Source organism: Lithobates pipiens, unplaced genomic scaffold (assembly GCF_037356315.1).
Source record: "Lithobates pipiens isolate NorthernLeopardFrog02 unplaced genomic scaffold, aLitPip1_a1.2 Scaffold_18, whole genome shotgun sequence".
Classification (NCBI taxonomy): Eukaryota; Metazoa; Chordata; class Amphibia; order Anura; family Ranidae; genus Lithobates; species Lithobates pipiens.
This window is the reverse complement of record NW_027507758.1, coordinates 395109072-395121278: the sequence shown is the minus strand read 5'-3', so window position 1 is coordinate 395121278 and position 12207 is coordinate 395109072. Positions and strand designations below refer to the sequence as shown.

Sequence of the window (12207 nt, the reverse complement as noted above, 5' to 3'; positions counted from 1 at the left end):
TTACAGTGGCTAACGTATATGGACCGAACCAAGACCAGGGGGGCTTCTTAACCATGGTCCTGAACAAATTACTCTCTTTTGGTGGCCCCTGTTTCATTCTAGGTGGAGATCTCAACGTGACCCTCTCTCCAGCCTTGGACACCTCCTCTGGTAAGTCATCCATCCCACACTCCACTCTTACACACATAAAATCACTCTTGGACTCCGCTCAACTTGTTGATGTTTGGAGAGTGCAATACCCATTTGAGAGAGACTACAGCTGTTACTCCGTTGCCCATAATTCCTGTAGCCGTAACGATTATTTCCTGGTCTCCCCACCCCTATTTGACGTTCCAATCAATTCATCCCTCGGTAACATATTATGGTCTGACCATGCCCCCACACATTTAAGCCTAGCCCACCCCCGAAATTTCGTAAATCATTTTCCTGCCGCTTAAACGATAACTTACTGAAAGACACCCCATGCGTCGCAGCTATTGCACAGACAATTCGTGACTTCATTCGAGACCACTATACACGCACTGGAACAGACTCACAAACAAAACCCAGATCCCGAAGTATATGTGGATCTCTCGAACGCCCGTAGGGAGCTACTCCGCATCCTAGATGCCCACTTCCTCATTGCCAGGGATAGGGGATGTAACCGGCATTATATCTCAGCTAACAAATGTGGACAACATCTTGCAAGGGTTCTCCACCCTCGCCCCCCATGTCGGTCCATCCCACACATCTGTACTTCCGACCAAAAGAAGATTAATAATCCCCAGGGCATAACATGCCCCTTTCAACAATATTACTCCCAACTATACAACCTACCCACATGGACTAGACAGACACCTGAGGGAGACCCACATCTATCCAACATGTGATACTACATCTAGGAAACAGCTTTACCACAAATAGACCCCAGTGAGTCCACAGACCTATATAACCCCTTAACGGGATCTGAATTCTTGTCTGCTATCAAGGGATTGAAATCTGGTAAATGCCCAGGTCCAGACGGGTTCTTCCCTAGGTTCTATAAATCATTGCAGTAGTTATTGACTGATTTCCCTGCTTAACTTGGACATTAAGCTTTTCACAAAAGTCAAACCGCTTTTCCCTTCTAAGTATTCACAAAGATCAGGTGGGGTCCGTCCCTGGCCGGAAGGCCATGGACAACACCACAAAAACCATCCACCTTATTTCCTACATTCAGCGACATAACCTGAAAGCATGCCTTTTGTCCTTTGACACAGAAAAGGTGTTTGACCAGGTCAATTGGCAGTTCTTTCTTATGCCTTTCCCTAGAACAGATAGGACTAGGCCCCGCTTTTTTATCAAGGGTTATGGCATTATACTACCACCCCTCAGCTTCTGTTTCAGTCACTGGCTCCTCATCTACTCCGTTTCACACTTCTAATAGTACCCGCCAGGGATGCCCCTTCTCCCCTCTACTTTTCGTCCTGGTGATAGAACATCTAGCATGGGCCATCAGATACGAATTTCACAGATTCAGGGAATTTAGCAATTTTAAACGAAATATGTCCAAGACAGAAGCCCTTAATATCTCCTTACTACACTTGTCCAAGTGAAGACCAACTTCTCCTTCCAATGTGGCTCCAGGGGCATTTCTTACCTGGGGATAACGATCCCATTCAATCTTTCAAACCTCTATACCCTTAACTACCTCCCCTTGCTGACTCAACTTAGGAAGGAACTAGACATCTGGAACCTAATGCCACTACCCTGGTTTGAGCGTATTAATACTATTAAAATGGACACCCTTCCCAAATTACTTTATGTTTTTCAGACTGTGCCTATCTCTGTCCCCAAATACTTCTTTAAATCTGTGCAATCCATGACCATACGCTTCATCTGGCACCAAGGAATGTCTCGTATCCACCATACGCTACTAACATACCCCAAAATTCAGGGTGGAGTGGGTCTCCCAGACTTTGAACTGTATCAAAGGGCAACAAAGCTATCTAGGATGCTGGAGTGGTTCCCCTGGCCCTTCCCCAAGGCATCCACTATGGTGGAACAAGATCTCTCCACACCCGACCTCTGGGCACTACTATGGGGATATGGGCAGAAACGACACCTTCTCTCCACCTCCTCCCTACTGACAACCGCCGCACTGCACCTATGGTACAAACATAGACTAGCATCATTGCTGTCCTCAGACCCCTCACCACTTACATCACTATTCAATCACCCTGCTCTCCCTCAAGGAATAGGAGGTAGAAAAATAGGCCCATATTTTCGGTCATCATGGCCATTGGCAAGCTCATTTGTGAAACCAACTTTGGGCACACCTGTTCTGCCAGATCTAGGCAATTGGCTCACGGACCTACGAATCTCCTCCTTTTGCTCAGATTTATTCTCCTCCTCCCAAATCCATAGATCTCTAACGGGATACGAACAGATGTGCTCTTTCTCTCAGAAACACCCAGACACCTGCTCCCCACCATCTACAAATGACAAAACGCACTGATACATGATCAACCCCCTCTTACACCAGGAGGTGGGCTACGGACCTGGGAAAGGATCTCTCAATAATTGACTGGCAAAGTCATTCCACTTCACCTATAAAACCTCAATATCATGCTATACCCAGGAGAAAATTTTTAAACTTATCTAGATAGTACAGGGATCCTCAATCTCTCAATAAAATATTCCCGTCCGTACCTCCATCATGTTGGAGATGTGGCTCTGTGGAAGGAAACTACCTCCATATCTGGTGGAATTGCACAGCCATACAGCCCCTCTGGTCTTCACCATATATAGCAGTCTATATGATCAGCCAACGATACCATCCCCAGAGATAGCATTATTTTCAATGCTCCCTGGCTCCATAGCCACCCAGAAACGTACCCTGCTACGCTTCTTCCTGTCAGCTGCCAGACAACTTATCCCCCTCTTCTGGAAGACCACCACCTATCTGCCTGGGTCTCAGCGGTCAATGACATCATTCCCATAGAGGAAATTATAGCCCTAGACAATGACACCTTTGACAGATCTGGCTTATATGGATAGAATACTCTACCTCTGACTCCCTAAAGGTGATGTTGACACCTCATAGCTAATCTGGACTCATCCCTGTACCCTATTTTCCCAGTCTGTTATGTGGGGGTCTGCTCAACCCTCCCTAACCTTCCTTCCCCCTCACTATACCTATCCCCTTCCTCCTCTCTCTCACTTTCCCTCTTTTTTTTCTCTCTCTCCTCCTTCCCCCCTCCTTCTTTCCCTATGTTCGAATGACTGCTACTCAGATGTCTGCTCCCCCATACTCTATAAATCTGTCATGCAATACATCATGGTTCTAACAGCCTTTGGTTTGAAAGATGGGTATGCTCGCATGCCATACTAAAGGGTATACGGACTTGTATTTGGTATGGATCTCGCATTGTATTGCTTAATGTACAGAACATCTGATCATCACCCATGTACTGTTGTTTTACATCTGTAAAATACAATAAAAATATACTTGACACTAAATGTAGTGCCTGGGGGGGGGGGTCCCTCAATCTGCCTGTAAAGTGGGCATTTGTACCACGTATAACACCTGCTGCAGCAAAACTGCAATTTATAAAGAAAAAAGATGACATTTAAATTTATGGCAATACAATACCATTTCCGGCAAAAGAAAAATGTTACAGAAAACAGTGTGGGGGTCCCCCCAATGGGTCTGGTATGGATTTTAAGCGGAACCCCACACCAAAATTGAAAAAAAATGGCTTTGGGTCTCCCCCAAAATCCACACCAGATCCTTATTTTCGCATGCAGCCTGGATGGCCAGGAAAGGGAGGGGGAACGAGTGTGCACCCCCCTCCCGAACCATACCAGGCCACATGCCTTCAACATGAGGGGTGCTTTGGGGTAGTAGGCTCTGACTCCCCCTACCCCAAAGCACCTTGTCCCCATGTTGATGGGGACAAAGGCCTCATCCCAACAACCCTGGGCTGTGGTTGTGGGGGTCTGTAGGCAGGGAGCTTATCAAATTCTGGTAGCCCCATCTAACAAGGGGGCCCCTGTAGCGTGACCAGATGTGCTAGAGTGAGGACATGTGTGACCTAGCTCCCACCACAGTTAAAGAAGAGATCCTGTTTGCTGATGCCAATGCTGAAACAGTGACGCAAAGACGGCCTACACTCGGGGTGATTCAGCCGCATTAGCCCAGGGGATCCTGACCATCACATGGGGATTGGAGAGAGAGGAGAGCCGATGGTGCCTTTGACGATATTCCGTCACCATTCCCAGCGTGCAGCATGTTGCACTGACAGCCAGTATTTTCTAGCCAGCAGTTGAGTAGGGTAGAGCCCATAGAGACTGTGCAGTAGCAGCCAAGAAGTGAGGGGAGAGACGTTTTTGCCAAAATGTGAGTGGATGCTGTATTAAGATGCTATTATAACTATAACTGTGAGAGGGAGTCCTGGCTTGTCCTACAGTGACATCTAGTGGACACTGATTCACCTACAGTTGAAAGGGGAAAAAAGGTTGCTACCGTGAAAACTGCATTTTTTTGCAGGTATATCTCTCTCCCCTTCTCTTTCTTATCTCGGATGAGTGAGCATTGTATGGCCTTAAGTTGGGGAGGAGGGATTGGGCTACTATAATACCCCACAAAGACAAAAGAGGGGGGAAGACCTAACACAGCAGAATGGTGTTACCGCCAGTACGCAGTTGCATCGAGCTGGAAAAGGGAATCAGGCAGGGGCCAAACTGGAGAAATGTTTGCATACCCTGGGCCAGGCACCTACAAAAGGAGGGCTACAGAAAAAGCCAAGGCCATGGCCAAGCAGCAGCAGTACTGGAGGTGAACTACATAGGAGAGAAATCTGTAGGGGAGGATATCCTGGATGCCTCAGAGTCTCCGATTAGGGCTGGAGCCCCAATAGAAGGAGAACTGTTAATAAAAGAGGTCCTGCAAGCAATTCATTCTTGTAAATTGTCTTTAAGTGAATTGACTGACTAGCTTAAAACCAATAGGGAAGAGTTATCCTTTATCAGGCATGATTTACACAAGGTTTGTGAAAGAACTACTGACTTGGAGGGGAGATTTAGCTTAGTGGAGGATGACCTGAACCCTTTAAGCGAGAGACAAGGATTGTAAGGGAACAAATAGATAATTATGAAATGAAAATGGATGACATGGAAAACAGAATGCAAAGAAAAAATTTGAGGATTGTGGGGCTCCCTGAGCGAAGCAAGAGAGCAGACCCTGTAGCATTCCTGGGAAAGCGGTTTATGTAATTAGTTGGAAAAGACACTTTCTCACCCTTTTTCGCAATGGAGAGAGCTAACAGGGTGCCCTCAAGGCCTCCACCACCAAGAGGTCATCCAAGACCTCTCCTTGCAAGATTGCTTTATTATAAGGATAGAGTATCTATACTACAGAAGGCGGGAGAGATGGGTAACATCCTTTATAACGGCACCAGGGTATATGCCTAGATTTCTCACCAGAACTGCAGAAACCAGCTAAGTTTGTGGAAAGTAATTTATGCCATGTTATACCCAGCAAGACTGCAGGTAACCGCCCTAGGGGAGACATTGTTCTTTGACACTCTGGAAGGGGTGGCGGGTGGCTGGTAACCCATGACGGAAAACTATAGATGAAACGAATAGTACTGCTTTGAAGAAACCAGGAGTATCATAGGCAACATAATTGATTTAAGGGCACAGTATATACCAAATTCAGAAAATTAAGGAGTTGGGGGGTCACATTTAGGCTACAGGGGACAATGTGCACAGGGCTCCCTTTTATAAAGGGGTTTGGGGATTTTTTTTCTTTTTATTATTTACACTGTTTTTTTTTATATGAGGGAGAGGGGGAAGGTTTGCACATGAAAGTAATAATATCTATCACTATGAACACACGGCAAGGTAACATCAGAAGCCCCCCAATATAAACCCAAAGTGGAAGAGAATGAGGTTGGAGAGAGAGATATAAATGGTATGATTGGCATGAAAGAGAGTGTATGAAAAACAAATGCACTTTATATAGGAAATATTTTGTCACTAAAATTCTACAGAAGAAATAAAGAAAAACATAAAAAGAAAAAGAGGTATTGGACACCAGAAAGATTATACAATGTTTATAGAAATTACAATTAGTTTTGGGTTGATTGAATTATTTAGCTTTTTTTGTGTGTGTCATATTAAAAGGTTAAATGGTTAATAGTACGCAGGTACAAAAGTTAACTATATGCTCCTGGGATGTTTGGGGTCTGGGAGACCCAACGAAAAAAAATGCAGTTTTCACGGTAGCAAAAATATATTGGGTGGGATTGCTCTGCCTGCAGGAGACGCACCTCACTAAGGTCTCTATACCCCAACTGGGATGGGGGTGGCTTTTCAAACTGAGTATTTTGATAAGATACGGGGGAGTTTTCTCTGACAGGCAGATTAAGATTGATGAATTGGGTCATAATATTTTTTTATATTGCACGATAGAGAATAGAACCTATGTTGGCTAACCTGTATATTCTGCCACCTTTCAATACTCTAATTCTGTACAAACTAATGGAGTTTGTTCTGGACAAGCTGGGTGTGCTGGTTATTGTGATGGGAGACTTTAATACGTTCATGGATTAAAAGGTGGATAGGTTCCCTTTGGGTACACAGATGGACATGTAGTTGATGACCGACTAGCCCTATTTTTGGGGGAAGCTGGATTAATGGACATATGGAGAGTATGGAACTCCAAAGCTTGGCAGTATTTGTGCTTCTCTAGAATACACTCCACACTCTCCAGAATTGATCTGGTTCTGGGGAATGAGAAAGCATTGCATGTGATAAAGAACATAAGTTACATGCCAAGAGGTCTTTTGGACCATTCCTCTGTGACATTGTCAGTAAAACTAAGGGAGACACGCTGTCCTGGGGAGTGGAACTTTTGTTTGGAACTAAGGGTGAGCCGGATGAGGTTTTAACAGCCTTAAGAGAAATTCTTGATCTAAATAGAAGTACTGCCTCGGTGGGGGTGGTATGGGATACCTTGAAGGCCTTTCTCCGGGGTATAATGATCCAACAAGTGTTAAAAATGTAAAAACGGACCAAGGACTGGGTAAACGGGGCTGGGGAGAGGGTTGCAATAGTGGAAGAACAATACGTGAATGACCCAACCCCTGATAGACTTAGGGCCTGGTCAGAGGAACAACAGAACTATAGGATTCTGATGATCAAGAAAGCAGAGAATAAACAACTTTTCCAGAAGCAGAGCACCTTTGGGGAGAGGGAAAGTGTTGTACGAATGCTGCCTCATTTGGTCAGGACAAATCTCCATTGATGGTCCTCACGATTAGAACAGGGGAAGGCGAGGTTTCGTCACATACCCAAGAAATAGTAGATAAGTTCAAAGAATATTATGAGGATCTGTAGAGTACTCAACAGGGGAAAATGAGGGAGGAAATGGATCTGTTTCTCAGGGGCTTAGCGATTCCAACTCTCTCTGAAATCGACAGGGAGGAACTGGATCTACCTTTAACATTAGAGGAATTACAGCGGGTCACAAGGGAGATGGTGGACCAGAAATCCCCGGGACCTGATGGTCTCCCGGTGGAGACCTAAAAGTGCTATGGGAAGGTGTTACTCTGGGAGTTGCTGAGGGTCTTGAACTGGTTGATGGCAGAGGGAGAGTTTCCCTTATCTATAATAAATCCACCATAGTAGTGCTACATAAGGAAGGTGAAGACCCACTTAAAATATCTTCATATAGACCCATTTCCCTGTTAGGCACTGATATAAAAATTCTGGCAAAGGTCTTGGCAGCTAGGTTAAACAAAATTATTCAGAAACGTGTCCACCCTGATCAGTCTGGATTTATACCTGGAAGGTCTACTAGTATAAATATAAGACGTGTATTTTTGAACCTGCTGATCCTGACCGAGGGGGAATGACCAAGGGGGTTCTGTCTTTGGATGCCTCCAAAGCCTTCGAAAGCCTTGAATGGCAATATCTGTGGAGGGTTTTGGTGGGGTTCCAATTTGGCCCGATTTTCACCAACTGGATAAAAATGCTTTATAAAACACCAAAAGTGAATAGTGAATACTCTGATAAATTTTGATTGATGAGGGGGGCAAGGCAGGAGTGCCCTTTATCGCCCCTGCTCTTCGCCCTCGCAATCGAACCCCTGGCAATAGCGATTAGGTCTTCCCCTGAGGTAAGAGGATTCAGAAGGGGAGTAGTGGAAGAAAAAGTTGCATTATATGTGGACATCGTCTACTGTTCCTTGGGGACATGCAGACCTCGCTGCTAAGGGCAATGGCCAATTCTCTGGGCTTACCATAAACTGGGGAAAATCTGTATTGCTACCTGTAGATCCTCTAGAAAACCCCATGCCTGAGGAGGTTGCCCAAATTGAAATAGTAGACAAAATTAAATATTTTGGGATGAATATTACAAGGGACCCTAAACAATATATTATAAATAATATTGTCCTGCTGCTAGCTAAATTTGGGGAAAAAATAAATATAGAACAGACTCCCATTATCCATAGCCGGATGATGTAAAATGTTATGAATGCCGAAGCTTCTGTATGCACTGCATAATTCCCCAGTTTGGGTGTATAAAAAGTGGTTTAAAAAGATAGATACTATTTTAAGGGAATTCATTTAGAAGGGTGGTCCGGCAAGAATTTGTTTGCGTACTTTACAACTACAAAGACAGGAAGGAGGGGTAGTGCTTCCTCACCCTCTGAGTTATTTCATAGTGGCACAACTACAATACATGGGAGGGTGTGATAGGTTGGAAGAGGGATATGTAGGAATGGAAATTTTGTTACAAAATACTCCGCATAGATCATTAGTGGAAACCATGGAGGCAGGTTCTTTTTTTCTTGGGTTCCCCACATTAGGTTTGATGGTAAAAGTATGGGATACAGCGAAGACACTGCTGGGTTATAGGGGATTCACAGAGTATGCCCCCCCTTTGGGGACAATTAAGGAATGGGAAAGGTGTGGAATAAACTTCATTAATCAGTTATTTGGGGATGGAGCTCTGAAATCCTTTCAGGAATTGAGAGAGCAATATGCTATACGAAATAAATCCTTCTTTAGGTACCTACAGATTAGGCATGCCTTGGGAGAACAATTTAGAGAGAGGACATTGGAATGGAGTAAGATCCCATTACTTCAAGGAGTAATTAATGCAAAAACCTCAAAAGCCCTAATCTCCAGTTTATACCCACACATATATAGGGGGAGCCTGGAAGGGATAGAAACCCCATCGAGTAGGTGGAAGTGGGAACAAGACGTGGGTACCATAACCAAAGTGCAGTGGAGTAGAATCCTGGAACTGGGCACGTTGGTCTCACTCTCTTGCACTCAGAGGATGTCACATTTGTTATACAGAGCCTATTATATCCCTCAAAAGCTTTTTATGTTTGGCCTTAGATCAGATGCCAGTTGCCCTAGGTATGGGGAGATAGAAGGGGATCTAATTCATATTTTCTGGAGATGCCCGAAGCTATTCCTGGTTTTGAAAGGAGGTATCTGGAATTATAGGCCAGGTATATGGGAGGCCCCCAAAATTGGATGTAAGGCTATGTGTGTTGGGTCTTATAGGGAGGAAACCCCTGGATTTCCTCAGATCGCAATCCTCAGATGCCTATTCCAGGGCAGGAAACTGTTATCACAAAGGTGGCATTCGTTTTTACCCCCATCTAGGGGAGAGCGAAAACATGGCATGAACAAGACAATACGAAAGGAAAAAACGGTATGTTAGACAGGGCTGTATAAATAAATATGAAGAGATCTGGAAACCTTGGTGGGATGTGAAGGGATACCCTTCTTAGATTAAGATGAAAGAGGTAAATTAGTAAGAAATCATCTGCATAGAGGAGAAAGGATAGAGTTGGAAGAGGAGATGGATAGGCCAGGGGTATTAACATCTAAAAGAGATAGAGAATAAGTATAACAATAACAATAATAAGGATAGAATGTGACATACTAAAACAGGTGGAAGGCGTGACTGAGAGTGAAAGGTGTGAGGCTGAGAGTGTTTTCGGGGTAAGGAAGTCGGAGGGTTGGGTAGAGTCAAAATGAATGGAGGTTGAAAGGGAGGAAGAAGAACCTATTCCAGAATAAACATCTGAGAAGGTCACTATGAACAGGCTCTATATCTTATTTTAGCTTTTGTATAGGTAAAATGTAGGGTGGATGGGGAGGGGATGATTGTTTGAATTATAAAGATGTTTAATGGAAATGTTTTCAATAAAGATTATGTTTAAAAAACATTTAAAAAACAATAAGGGGACCTCTAGATCCCAGCCCCGCCCTATGCGAATGAGTATGGGGTACACAATACCCTTACCTATTCACCAAAAAAGTGTCAAAAAGAAATAAAAACACACATAGTTTTTGACAATTCCTTTATTAAAAGTAAGAAAAAAAATGTCCTTTGATATATATCCATCGTCAATCACGACTGCAGGCTCCATCGTTTGACAGTTCTTACATAGTTAAGGGGTGTGGGCTACCTGGGGACGTCACCTGGTGGCACCACCCACAGGTAACATCACCGACTGGTGCATGCTGGGAGGACAAAGGCCAACTGCAGGCTCTGCCATTTTGACAGTTATTATATAGGTAAGGGGCATTGGCCACCTGGTGACGTCACCTGGTGGCACCACTCCCATGTGACATCACCAACCGGTGCATGCTGGGGGGACCCACATACTGTTTTTTTTTTTATTCTATTGCCAGCAATGTTTTCTTTCTCATTCAGCTGTCAGCCTGTTGACAGCTGATGACTCATCTACTGATGACTCATCTATTGTTAAGGACGCCGCGGCCAGCTTCCCAGCTTGCGCCTTAACAACCAGCTATTTGCTGTGCCCAAAGCTTTGCACAATCAGGGCTTAAAAAGCACTGTGCAGCACATAGTGCATTGTGGGGAGCTTGGCGATCCCCCCCTCGCAAATTCTGGTGTTTGCCAAACAGGCGACCAGGCAATGTTTGGGCCAAACTTTTACTTGGCTTGAACTGTTTGCCCAACTCTACTCTGATTTCATTGCATTCCCTTTTTTGGTCTGCACTGGAATCAGATGTGTGAACACCCATGCAATCTGATTCCTGCACCATTTCACACTGCAATCTGCGAACCGATCTGGAGGTGTGATTAACTTTACATTGATACCTGTAGCAGTCTGCAGACATCAGTGTGAACCGCCGGTGATTCAGGTGTAATGTGGGAACCTGCACAGGATTCCCAGGGTTTCCCGCATTGCACCAGTTTGAACCCAACCTTAAGGCATTTTAATATTTGCACAACTCCTCCCAAGAACACTCCCACTGTTTGCATCAGGACTGACGGCTCATGGAAGGAGTACTGAGGCAGGTTGCTGTGATGTTCTTATGAAGATATGTACATTACCCTGTCGGACCCTCCCATCAGCCACAATCTGCATGTATTGTATAGAGATGTACCAAGATGCAGGCATAATGTATCTGAGTCTGAAATAAAGTATGTCATGAAAATTGAAATTTTCTCTAAATGCCAGTAGCACGTTGACGAAGAAGGAAAGAAGGGACTATGAAAGGCAAAATCAATCAGATTAAACATCAGCTTTAATGTGTGATTGGCCAGAATGTAATAACAAATAGAATTTTCAAGAGCTTTAAAACTACCCTATGGGCATGCATGTGCTATAATCTACTTGTAAGCCAGCCATACATGGATCGGAATTCGGCTGATTCAGCAGGGACCAGCCAAGATTTGATCCATGTATGAGCAGGCTGATTGTACCCAAGTCAATCCGTCGATCGACTTGGGTACAACCAGCCTCTTGGATTTTTTACATTCGATTACTGTCGGATTTTATAGTCGCTAAAATTAATCAAGATGTTCTGCTGGCCACGACGGCTTTCTACACCCCTCCCCCCATCCCCACGGCAGAACAAAATAGCGCTGCAGGAGGCATCCTTCCATTAACACTGACTGTGTTGATAGGAGAATCAAGTGATTAATGGGCTGCTTTACATTAGACCCCTTTCACACCACACCGCACTTTGCGTCGGCGGTAAAACACCGCTATTTTTAGCGGCGTTTTACCACCGGATTTGCGGCGCATTTCGGACGCTAGCGGGGCGCTTTTACCCCCGCTAGCGGCCATGAAAGGGTTAAAACTGCCGGCAATACGCCGCAATAGCGGCTTTTTGCCGGCGGCAATACGCCACAATAGCGGCTTTTTGCCGGCGGCAATACAGCGCTGCCCCATTGATTTCA

General features: G+C 44.7%; 1 protein-coding gene across 2 annotated transcripts in view; it reads left to right on the top strand.

Annotated features, from left to right (window-relative positions):
* The window catches only part of LGSN (lengsin, lens protein with glutamine synthetase domain), a 78426-nt gene that overhangs the window by 18319 nt on the left and 47900 nt on the right, over positions 1-12207 (top strand). The window contains exon 2 of one of the 2 annotated variants that reach the window (XM_077487866.1): positions 7-150. The exons of the other annotated variant lie outside the window; for it this stretch is intronic. The gene's annotated coding sequence lies outside the window, so the exon portion shown is untranslated. The remainder of the gene's footprint in view (positions 1-6; positions 151-12207) is intronic. 2 annotated transcript variants of the gene reach the window in all.